Source organism: Falco biarmicus, chromosome Z (genome assembly GCF_023638135.1).
Source record: "Falco biarmicus isolate bFalBia1 chromosome Z, bFalBia1.pri, whole genome shotgun sequence".
Lineage (NCBI taxonomy): Eukaryota > Metazoa > Chordata > Aves > Falconiformes > Falconidae > Falco > Falco biarmicus.
This window is the reverse complement of record NC_079311.1, coordinates 67,023,511-67,036,395: the sequence shown is the minus strand read 5'-3', so window position 1 is coordinate 67,036,395 and position 12,885 is coordinate 67,023,511. Positions and strand designations below refer to the sequence as shown.

At 38.8% G+C, this 12,885-nt stretch overlaps 1 protein-coding gene across 6 annotated transcripts in view; it reads right to left on the bottom strand.

Annotated features, from left to right (window-relative positions):
• ARL15 (ADP ribosylation factor like GTPase 15) overlaps positions 1-12,885 on the bottom strand; it is a 224,725-nt gene that overhangs the window by 146,057 nt on the left and 65,783 nt on the right. The window lies entirely within an intron of this gene.

Sequence of the window (12,885 nt, the reverse complement as noted above, 5' to 3'; positions counted from 1 at the left end):
ATTGTTCCAACTTACTGTTTTGACAAAATCAACAAGTAATAGACTGAGACCACCTCAACTAAAATCTACAACAGCTTTATAAAGAGACATAAACATATCCATTAACTTTTCACCTAAACCTCACAGAGGTCACACCTCAAACTGGATTGAGGGAAGTGACTGCCATTTCTTTAATAGCATAAACAGTGCATATACAGCAAGGCAGGCACATGCCCCACTCAGCTCCGTGGTTGGGTATGTATGTATGAGTTTGCTCCCTGTGCTAATTCCATCCAGTATCTGGTGTGAACATTAGAGCAGCTCCTGAACAGCTGTTGTCACAGGAAAGAATGAGAGAACTCTGCTCCATTGACATCGCTCCTGGGCTTGCTTTGTCATGCGTTTTACTTTACAGTATCAGCTGTCAAAGAGTACATGTTATACAGAAATAAATTTTGCTGGGGTCAAAAATACCTGATCTCTCGCTTTCCCTGGCAAAGCATAAATTAATCACAATATGAAGAATAATAATCTCTTACACAAAGCCTACTTCAGAGTTCTCCTCACATCTCTTAAATAGTATTGCCAAAGTAGGCCAAGCTCATCCAAAAGCCCTTAGTAAGGTTCATCAAACTTTTCTTTATATGTAACACGGAAAATTTTTATGTAAAAATTTAAAAAGTACCATTCTGGGAAAGCTAGAAAGTTTGTTTGTAAGGTAGGGGGTAAAATTGGCCACTTGTGTCCAAGAATGACTTTTACCACCCCAATATATATAAATACCTTTTTCCCCAGTATCTGTCACCTTCAAATCAGAGGAATACAAGGAGGGAAAATGTTTGTGCAATTGCTCCTCTGTCACACATTCTGTCTTTACATAGTCCCAGCTCTTCTTTTCCATCTTAACAACAAGCCAATCACTAAACTGGGTAAAGAAATGCAGTCTTGAAAACCTTAACCTAGTTTGTCTGCACGACTACCCAGGATCTCCCATTGAGGGCTACTGCAAGAACAGAGAAACCAAAGAGACGTCCGTAAGACACTGCTGCAAATAGTGGAGTCTGGCTCTGTGAGCTAGTCATCCAAAGAGAACATGATTATAAAAAGACAGCTCACTGAATGCAGAACTTTTATTGGATTCTTTCCCTACAAATGTAAAGTTATTGTACATGTTGCTGAAACAGTCTTCATTGGTTTAAAGAAGCAAAAGGTTAAGTTCAAGAAAAGTTATTAAATTCCTTTGATACCTTTTACAAACGTGAAAGGAAATATTTTAGGAGTAAAGACATTTACAGTAGCAGTTAAGATGACCAAAGACATAAGGTTTTAAAATTCAAAGCTTTGCCTCTATTGAAATTTGACTCAATTTTTTTTTTTCAGAAGGGTTTTCCTTCATATATGTATCCATAGCTTAACGGAGTAATCATACCTTCTAGCTTTATTCACTGAGGTCAGTTTATATTTATAGCGCAGATTCTACACAGCCACAGCAAATATTCTACTCTGGTACTTAAATGAGAAAGGCCAATTGAGTTCATTGAACAATATAAGCTACTTCAGAGTTTCCACTTAATGAATATCAGGCTGAAGGCCACATAAAATTCTTCAAAGCTTGCCAGAGCTCCTGAGGCTGTGTGTCAGACCCTTCGCAGCCAGTCTTTAAAAAGGATTCAATTCGTCCTCATCAGCACAGCATCTCTGCAACAACTTCTTGATGTCATATTGAAGAAAGATAAAGGAGTAGAGGAGCCGAGGAAAGCCTCTGCTTCTCTCTGTCCAGACACAGTGCAAGTTCTTATGCAACCAGATATGATTCTTGCAGCCCTGATGACGTTTAATAGCCTACAGTTCTGTCAAAGATAATTATTGCTCTTTGTATAACACATATGGAGGCTCTGCGTGTGACAGAGGTACTCCACAGGCTGCTTTTGTGAAGTTAATTTATCCCTTTAGTGCATATTTCTTCAGTCTAACTTAGTCTGGAGAATCTTTTCATGCTGTTGATGAGATGTATGATCAAAACTCCAGGTCAAATTGCATGTCCAAAGCAGCACGCATAGACCTGCCACCCACCCAACTCATCCTTCACCCGTTAAACACAGCTAGGTATCTAAGTTCCTAAGACACAGCAGACGGAATCCCAGAAGACAGGGAAATGGCTTTCTGCAGAACACTCTTTGATTTGATTTGATATGATTCCCCTTATCTTTGTTACATTCATGGCTCTGTCCTCCTGCAAGGCTGATTTTCTTCAGTAGATATTTTTGTGTGGTTAGATTGAAAAAAGACTTTAAATATTCTAGCTTCAAAAAGCTGCTGAAATTTAAGCTGGTTTGTACAGCAGTTACCACTGGCTAACATGAGAAATTCTACAGCACACTTTAGGGGATATTTGTAGTTAAATGTTTTAATTTTATAAACTTGTTTTGCAGTCCTTGTTACTCAAGCTCAATGAACATCTCTTCATCTCTTCCATTGGAAATATCGCTACATAAACAGTCCAATCACTGCCTTCCTGTTCTCTCAGCAGCTTAAAGTTACTTGGCCCCTAACAAAGTCAGGGCTATTTAAGCATCCATTAAAGAGACTCTGTTGTCACAACTTTGGCAGCTGCATCTAGTAGCTGCACAAGATCTGTGGAGAGCAGAAAATTCAGAGGTCATTGACCATGCAAATAAAATTACATCCTATATTCTGCTTTTGATTATAGACAGGAAATGAGTCCTGAAATATTTTATAAAGCATGGACTAGAGCTACACCATTATTTAAGATGTCGTCACGTATTACAGTGCAGTTGAAATGCACAGAACTGCAATAAATGTGTATTAATAACTAAAGAAGCCATTCCTGAAATCCAAAACACAAATCTATCAAAAACATTGAGACAGATGTTTAATTCACAACTTGTGCTCAGTCCTTTCCAAAACTGGCATTCTTTCCACTCAGTTTGAACAATCCAAAGGGCATAAGAGACAACCTGCCTGGTCTTGAAACACTTGTCAGATATGGACCTATAAGGTACTTTCATTGATTCCCAAACTTGATTTGCTCAATGAGTGACTGCTCAATAAAAGGCTGCCTTTTAGGTATTATAAAACAACTCCATACCCATATGAGATGACGCACAGGGAGTCCTGGAGAGGGCAGAAAGAAAACATTCGACTACCACCAATACAAGTCAAGGAGAGCTAGCTGGCATAGTCACTGAAATGTTGTTTGGCATAAGGTCATGCATTTCAGCCCCACTACCAGCAACAAAAAAGGAACCATATTTTTTGGAGCCTGTCAGGGTATGACCTTACATACTTTAAAGGGAGAGACATGTCAAACCAACTGTCAGTTTTCATGATTTTTGAGAACATCACACTCAAAACTCTTTATAGGCATTGGACCAGGAAGAAGCAGGCAAAGAGACAGGCAGGGAGTTAGGAATTATTTTCTTTTTTTAAATGAACAAGCAGACTTTAAAGTACTGAAAAGAAAACAATACAGTATCTTGAAAAAATGTATGCATTTAGCCAGTTTTGGAAAAAAGGATGTATTTATCCAGGAAACTGGGAGTAATTAGGTGCTGCCGTCTACAGAAAATTGCAATATTCAGCACCACTGTTACTTTCATTTTACTTGTATGTGTGCGTGCATCCTGCATTTGCACATACAATCATTAGCAAGAGCTAAGGGAAGAAGTTAGCCAGACCTACCCTTGCTCAGGGATTTCTAGACCAGCCAGATGATTCCAGTTTTAGGTGGATCAGTATGTGAGCTGACAAATGTGGACAGCATCCCTTTAAGGTCCTACGGAGATTTCTTCTGGGAAAAGCATTAAATATTGTCTCTATAGCAGGGGTGGCCAAACACTTCTGGTATATGTGCCACTCAGAGACCACGGATTGAAGCTCTGGGCAGCAAACATGCCTGAATTACTACTTTCTCCAATGCATAACACTGCCTCTGGCCATTGAGTCTGTCTTTGCCTACTCATTGTACTTCTCGTTTCACTCTCCTTTTTGGGGTGAAATAGTCCATTATTTCTGCTTTGTTCTGGACCCATCTCCTGTCTGTTTCTTTTGTTGCTGCTGTTTAATAGGGGCAAACAGAAGCAAGGGATTTCATGCTTAGTTGGTTAAACGCACACACTCTCATGCAAAACCACCCTAAGTTAGTGCAACATTAATGCTAACAAATCAAGCATTCAGAGCTCTTGAAATCCAGAATTAAGACTGAAAGCTCAACCATAATTCTGCTCCCCTCCCCCTCTTGCTTACAGTTATGGATTCGGTTTTCCTTTAAACTTTTCAATTAAGGTATCTTTGAACAAAGACTTCTAGCATCCAGCACACACTTAGACCCAGTGAACTGATTAATCATCTGAAACTGTTGATGAAAACTCGGGGAGATAATTAAAAAGTCAGGTTTACACACAGCAGGCTCCATAGCTCTGATGTTGTCTGAGATTACACAAGCACAAAGAAATCTCAAACCTTGAGAAATAATGTGGGGGCGGGGGGGACGGGGACACAACAACAAGTTAGACTGTACTAAGGATAGGAAACAACTGGGGACAGCAGTGGAATAACTGAATGCAAATAATACAATACTCACAGAACCTGAATGAAATTACATTCAGAGAGAGGGAAAAAGGGATATATAAATAAACTAAGTTTTAACTGTACTAATACCTTAATGTTAAATTAGTACAACAGCATTTGACCACGAGCTGTAGCTGCACTCGTTGAGTTTCCATACTGCTGCACAGGCAGTTTTACCACTACAAAAAAAGGAAGGAAGAGGAAAAACCTACCAATTTTAAGACAAGCAACCAGTGACACTGCTTTCACGTTTTCAAAACATCATATTGATAAGATTCATCTTCATCTATATGACAACAGTAATGAGGACAAAACCTAACAGACTGCTGTTCATTTTGTGGCTACCAACAGAAATGAAAGAATACTCACATGGCCACTGCCATCTTGAAGTGTTGCTCAGCACAGACGAAAATACTACAGTCATGACCAGTCACCTTCTCTGACAGCCCACAACCTCATTAAACAGTGACCACTATAACCTAGCTCCTCCATCCCAACACAGACTGACAATCTGGACTCCAACAGAGGGACCCCAGCCCAAGGCCCGCTAACCTGCTGCACCGCTCCCCACCACAGGATGAATTAATCCTCTTGTTTAACCCGGTTAGTCATCATGGGTGCACAGTCAGCCCACTGGCTGAACCCAAAATCACTCTTCCTCTACACATGCCTATACATCTTCAATTCTGTATCAGCCTGTGCTGTGGGAAGACAGCCAAGTATATGGCATTAGAGGCAGGATAAGATAGAAAGGGACAGAGGAAAACAAATTTGCAATGAAGTGAGAAATTTTACAGAGCAAACACTCCTGGTGATGTCCCACCTCACAGAAATGTTACAGGGCACTAGAATAGCAACATACTGTGTGGATCAGGAGTTTCAAATTCTCCCTTGAGACAGCTAAGAGGAGAAATAAATTTGGATTCATTGGCTGAAATTACTTAGCAACCCCTTCTCGGTATTTCAAAGGAGCCACAACTTCTAGAATCTCGAAAGGAGCAATTACACCTCAAATGACTTTCAACATCTTTACATAGTCACTCGCTGAAGATGTAATACACAGGCTCAAGTACCAAAACCAGAAAAATGGCATAGATCTATTCACCCTTTGACACATTTGGCAACTCTGCTACCAGCAGAGAAGACTTGGAAGAAATAAGGTCAAGAAGAAAGAACTGGCTGACTTCTGACAAGCCTGATATGACACTGCTGTTCAGAGCGTATCACTTCAAAAGACTTCCAAGGCCATGATGCATTCTTTGTTTGAGTGATGATAATATAATCAGAGTGGGTTGAATCCTGTCCAAAATTGAGAACAACATTTGGATTTCTCAAGAAAACAAAGTCTTCACTACCTCAAAGACAAAACAGAGGTTTCAACTCTGTTTCTAATGGTCAAGCTGCTGGCTGCCATACTGCACAAGGATGAAGGACAGTATCTTTGTTTGTATAGCAACTTGGCAGAATGCAGAAGAATATTTATTTTGTAAGTCTTCACCCAGAAGTTCAGAGCTGTAGGAAACCCAAAAATTCAATAAAAGCGGTCAAAAACAGCTTCCCTGGAAGAAGCTGTAAGGCAACATAAGTTCTTTCCCTACTATCAGTCAAAAGAAATGACAAAACCTCACATCCAAAATGGAAAATGATCTCTTGAATACTCCCTATAAATGAAAGACAAGCAAAAGAACATTATGACTTTCCACTGCATTCATACTGTGCTTAAGAAAGCATGAAGAAAAACAGTTATCACGTTCTGGGCATACTCAAATATTCAGTAGAGTCATGTGATTGAAATGCCTACATAAAATAAAACAGCACATGGCTACAAAGCTGAGCCACCAAAACAGTTAAATGTACGCACATCCTCTGAACAGAAGACAATCACTCACTTCACTGCAGTGTCAAATCAAGCTCCAGGGGCGTTGTTGGACACCTCTAGGTTTCATCAACTGTAGAATTGTTACTCAAATGTTTCCTCTCTTGACAGTTCGCTTTCCATTTGCTTTGCTGCACAAGAGTAACTCATCTCTTTCAACTCATCAGTCCATTCACACATAACAGCAAGAAACAAAGCAACAAAAAATACGAACGAAAGCCTGTGCAGTTTGTTTCACAATCCAAGGGATACAACCATACTAAAAAAGCCTGAAGAACTGTTGAAAATACCAGCAAAAAAGATAGCAGCAGCAGCACTGCAATGTGCAAAAGTTAAGGATGTGGCACCTCCTATCACTTTCAATTTGTAGAAAGAATGAAAGAGATTTTGTTTTCTTAATATTTACCCATCCACAACCCCCGCCAAAAAAAAACCCAACCCAAAACTAAACAAACCCCCCCACAAACACACAAAAAAAACAAAACCAAAAAACCCGCTCAGTATTTTCAGTATGCTACAAGTCATCCCTTTACAGTTTCTGAGCCAAATCATAAAAAGTTTTTTCCATGATTCATGTGTGTTGTAAGGTGGGTTACAGAACACTTTTCTTTCATTCAGCACAGCATGAATAATTACTTGTGTCCTGCAAGCTCACATGGGCTTACAAAACCAGAAAGAAGCATATAGACCACTTGGTGGTCTTTGATTTTTCTAATTAAAGGTGACTACGTATCACCTAAATGCAACAGCACACTTTGTTTCTTTCTTGTCCCCAAAAAATTACTTGGTACACAACAGACTGGACATTCACATTTGATATCTGTGGCACACAGAATATTAATTCTGTAACAATATAAAAAAGAGGATTTATGGAAACAATACAGTGATATATTCAAATCCCCTGCCCAAAGGGGTCACATAACCTCAAAGAAAAAACTAGGGAAATAGTTCAGGTGCAAACAGAAATGCAGATGTACTCTAGATGAAGAGGAAGATGCATGAAGACTTCTATTTTATTCCATACATCAAAAAAGAAAAGAAAAAGAAAAGCTACTGCTGCTGTCCCACTCTGAAATTGCTGGGCAAATTCAAAGTACTCTAGGAGACACATCAAGTATGAAGTGGTATTTCTAAAAATTACAACAGCATTTATGTAGCAAAAAGGGTCTCAAAAATGTTAATTTAAAATAAACACAAACAAATTCATTTGAAATGTAGCTGGAAAAAGCATAAGGAATGGCCAAGTATGACAAACGAGAACTGTGCCCTCATGTACTGATAGCCAGAAGATCTCAAGGCGGATCTAGGTGATACCAGTTAATACATCCCTGAGAAATGTAGCAAGATCTTCCACCCACTGTATGAGTTACATTACAGAAACAGACAAAACTCCAGAGGATTTTTTACCATCCAGCTTCAGCCTATGTCTTCAGAGTTGTTGGACATCTAACTGTAACTAAAATAAAACAGCTCTTGGCCTGCATGCATGTCTTTGAGTATCAAAAAGCAAAGGGACCTAGAGAAACTCCAAGTGTGTTTTGAGGGGAAAAAGAAGAAATATCTAATGGTTACTTAAAGCAATGTTTCCTCTGAGATTGAGCCCCAGGATATGTCTTGTTCTTTCTTATGAAAGATTTCAAACCTAACATTTACCATCAAATCTGAGAGAAAAGAGGAAGAATTTCTAAGGACAGCAGACCCGACTATTTTCTGTAAAGTCTGGTCTTACCAAACACGTTCATAGCTGAGGTAGAATAGTAAGTACAAAGAGATTGTGGGTATCAGTCAAAGTAATAAAATCTGTTTAAAGAACAGGACAGAAGGACCCAGTGACAAATGGAAAACCTAAAAGAGTTTTAGAATTTTTTTGCAAGCTACCATAGAGCAAAATGAAATAAAATAATAGCATGACGGTCCATTAAAAAGGGAAGTACAGCTTCAACTGCCACATTTAAACCTACTGGCTGAGGGGTCCCAGCTAGTAATTCTCTCTTTGCTCATACAGTACAAGAAGCACATCACAGCAAACTTAGGCACTACCCAACCAAGAAGTTAGCAAACCAGTGAATATTTGGTTGCTCTAAAATTATCAGGAGGCATGGAAATAAGACACCAGTAGAGACTGATGAAAAAAAAGTTACTAAAATAGAAACAGTTTATGTAGTTAACATTTAAATATAAGGGTGAGAAGCAGTACTAGTAAACACGCAGTCTAACAAGAAGTAACAGGAAGATTTAGATAAAAGGGGGAGGTGGACAGATGAACAAGGACAGCAGGCAGTGCAAGTCTTCAGGCCAAAGAATTCTTCTGATTGGAACACTGAAGGCTAGACTGCCTTCCAACACCAGAAAATAGAGGAAGAATTACACCAGCATTGACAGAGATGCAAATGGGAGATCTAACAGGTGTGCTCTATTACCAGCTCACGGCATTATCCATCTCCAGCACTGAATTTGAAGCGTTATATAGTTGCAGGCTATGAGCATCTCTTAGGCCTCCTATGAATTTTTCTTTTCATTTTACTTTCCCAGTATGCTATATTTACAAAAAGGAGAACCACTAAGAGGATATCTATTTTGACCAAAAGACCTAGGGAATATGAAATATGTAGTAACATATACAGGAACCTCTCTTCCTTCCTCGTATAGCACAAGAGTTTTACTTGGCTAGCACAGCACATTACTACTGTGGGAGGAAATAGAAGATCAACCCACACAAAAACATTAATCCAAAATACGCAGTTATAGGAAGGGATATGAATCACAAGTACCATCTAAAATTCTTCAAATTTTAATCAGTGAGAGCCACTTTGAATGTCAAACGGGTTTTCATCTCAATCAAACTCTTAATGAGTTAAGATTTGGGGAACTTCAGCCACTGAACATACACAGGCATTTTGCATTTCTCCTCTCTCCAGCTGCAAAAAGCTTGGCTTTTGTTTTCTGGCTATATATCTACATCTACCACCAAGTTTCCCAGCTGTCACCAATCTGTTTGCTGATGAAGACTCTATTGGCTATTTTGTTCATCTAGCACTGTAAAATCAGAACCGTCAAATTTGTTACTGCCGAGCACGCATGGATCAAGGACTACACAGCCTTTAAACTGTCTTGGAGAGAAACAGAACAGGTGCTTTGCTTCTACTGCTTGAATGTTTGGGGAACACAACTCAATTTGAGATGGGGATTCTCAGCTGATGGGGAAGCAAAGGGATCATACTGAACAATGGGCCAACTACAGGCATTGGCTGTTTTTATATGCTTATATTGGTGAAAAAAAAAAGCCAAGAAAACCAAACAAAATAAAACACAAAACCTCACAAAACAACCTGACAATTTTTTTTTTTTAATTGTATTGATCAATATATCTACTAACTTACTTGAGTTAGGGGAAAGGTAAAGAATAATGTGTAGATAAATTCTGGACACACTTAGAGGTTAAGCTGCTTTTGAAAAGCCAGAAGGGAATTTTAACTTTTCAGGGGGGAAATGGGAGCTGGCAAGAACCAGCTTTATTTTTTTGTGAAAATGCAGATTATTGTGGCCTTGCTCACAAAATAGCCTGCCACACAGCTATGCCTACTCATGGGTATGTCAGCGTGCTGTCGCTGCGGTACAGACAGCCCAAACCAAGAAGCTTCTCCCGATGAAACTATAACCACTTTTCATCAGTTAAGGGGCATGAAATACCTCAAACCACAGGAAGGTGTCCCTATGCCAGAATATTTTTTTGTGTGGGAAAGACCTGCTTTTAGTCTCATAGCTGCTGAAAACCTTCTGAGGGGACTCAAATTCTTCTCCTTCGGGTAGATGCAGCACCCAGAGAGCTCTAACAAATGCAAGCTCTTAAAGGGAGTAAAGGCCTTCAGTCTGAAACCCTCCTGTGACATCCCTTTCCCAATGCTACCGCCTTCACTGATGATGTGCTGGGTGTCTAGAATAATTACAACACAACCGTTCCATAAAAGTTCTCTTAAGTTAAAAAAGCAACAGGTTGTTACTTAAGAATGTACCCTATGTTGATGAAACATGACCATAAATTTAAGCAGAAATAAACTCAACATGGTATTCAGGTAACTATGCACAGCTCTGGGGTGCTCTTTTCCTCACCTGCTTTAGCGCACAGCTGTGATGGATGTAACGCTTGTTCTACAGAGGCTGCAGACACCTCAGTACAAACTGACTCACTGCTTCTTACTGGAACAAAATTTTTACCATTTATTTTAGATCAGCATAAATCTTGCCAAGTTTGGAAACTCCTTTTACTAGCTAGAGAGAAAATTTCACTGAGGACCAGGAACAACTGTCATAATGATGAGTCTATCAGAGAAACATAAGCAATCTGGAGCTGGGGCATAATTCAGAGTAAGACAATGAATAAAAACAGGCTTAAGAAATGGAAGATCGCTGTCTTTTAGAGACTAAGACATATGATTAGTTGTAAAAGCACAACCCTGGCTTTAACTCAATCTTTTTGTTCAAAGTATTTTTAATTTTTTATATTCACTTTCCTAAGAACTGAGAGTTTATTAAAAAACTGTTATAAAGAACTGGAAGCTAGTATTTTGTAATATAAAGGTATGATAAGGAAGCAACTTTTACAGTGAAGCTTCAGTGAATGCCAATTACCTACATAGCACTAGATCAGTATTTTTGAAGCACAAGTAATGTATACGGCGTAAGAAGAGATGCACACATTTGTACTCATGCCACAGAGATTTTTCTATGAAGAGGAGGCGTTCACAGCTCACAATTATTCCTCCAAAGCTATTTATAACAACAAAAACACATGATAAGGCACAGGACAGATCAAAACATTTTATACAGGGATTGAGGAGTGCAGCACAGTTCGATTATGTTATTGGGTAACAAAACTATGAAGGGTATGATTTAAGAAGAAACCAACTGCACTAAACCACATCAAATACAGATCACAGTAACTGAAAAAGCACCAGCAGTATTTTACTTTCCTAAGCAATAATAATATAGTCCTTTTTATTTGAAAAAATGTGTAAATGATCACATCTCCTCATCCTTGCAAGAAATGCTTGAGTTCATGGTACCAAGTTTATTGCTACAAAAGCATACAATCACAACTTATGCCTTAAAAAGATATTTAACTGGGAAGAAATGGCAATCTATAAAAGCAAGGGAAGAAGAACATTTAAAAAAGAAAAAAGTCTTTCAGAACAGATGTCTTATCATAAACACTCATGAAAGTAAAGAGACATTAAACCTTGGTTTCCTAGTGGGCTGCACAAGACCCTTATTTCTAGGTGGAATCATCATGCATTGTAGATGAACCTTCACTTGGTAGGTTTGCAGAGAGAGACAAGAACAAGGTGCTGGTGTACTACTATCAATCAAAACACTACTTCTCCAGCGCAGCAGGAAGCAGAAACTCTGCCCCAAACCCCATAGCCCAACAGAGTAAGAGTTGGTAGTGGGTCATCCGCTCAACATACTACCTCCTTGGACTTGCACAGGTGAGCAGAAAGTAAAGGGGACTTTCTGGATAGGTACTGAATGAAAGGCATTAAAAAAGAGGAAATTCTCCAAGAGTCCAGTCACTTCCAGCTCTGTGGGTTGAAAGCAGAAAATTTTAAGTAGCTACTGCAAAAGAATTTTTTCTACTCATTTTCCCACAAACACTTTATAAGGCCTATATAAATGAGAAAACGGCAAATTTCTGACAACTACGAGGCTCTACATCTCCTGCAACAAAGGAGATGAAGCACCTGCAAATTGTGTCAGGTCACTAATCTCAATTGATGAATACCAAGGAAATCAAACTAAAAGATATGGAACACCACAGAAAAAAGCCTGACCATTCCTCAAGTCTCATCCAGTTAGGCAAAATGCTGAAGCAGGAATTATCTTTCCACTACTAACTACACTGCTCAAATATGAAAATTTGTTAACTGCTACTGTTGTCCTATTGAATTTTTCAAGTTTCTTACCACATGAAACTTAAAAACTTCAGATCTTTTAAGCAGTTAAGTGCATTCTCTAAACCTGGAGATATTTTGATGGAAAAAACCAGAATACTCAGGCAGATAGTTCAAGATGAAGCAAAACATGAGAACTTCTAGTAAACATATGCTGTCTCAAGTTCACAAATCTAAATGCATTCTCCTAAAAAAAAAAAAAAACCACCAAAAAACAGTGAAAGGCCTTTGATTATTATGAGGCAACCTGTGATTTCCAAAACTAATGTGCCTTTGCCTAGATTTTTAAACTGACAAACCAGCAGCATTTGGGTTATTTTTTAACTTTATTCTTAGAAACAACCCAGCAAATTGTATTAAACCTATTTTTAAATGTAGCTAACCCCACAAAGTTGAGGATAAGGTCAGCCTGAACAATAAAATTTATCCAAAGAGCTGAAGAAAAGGCCCAAGAATACTAGCAGGAAGGGGAAAATCTATGTTGTTATTAGG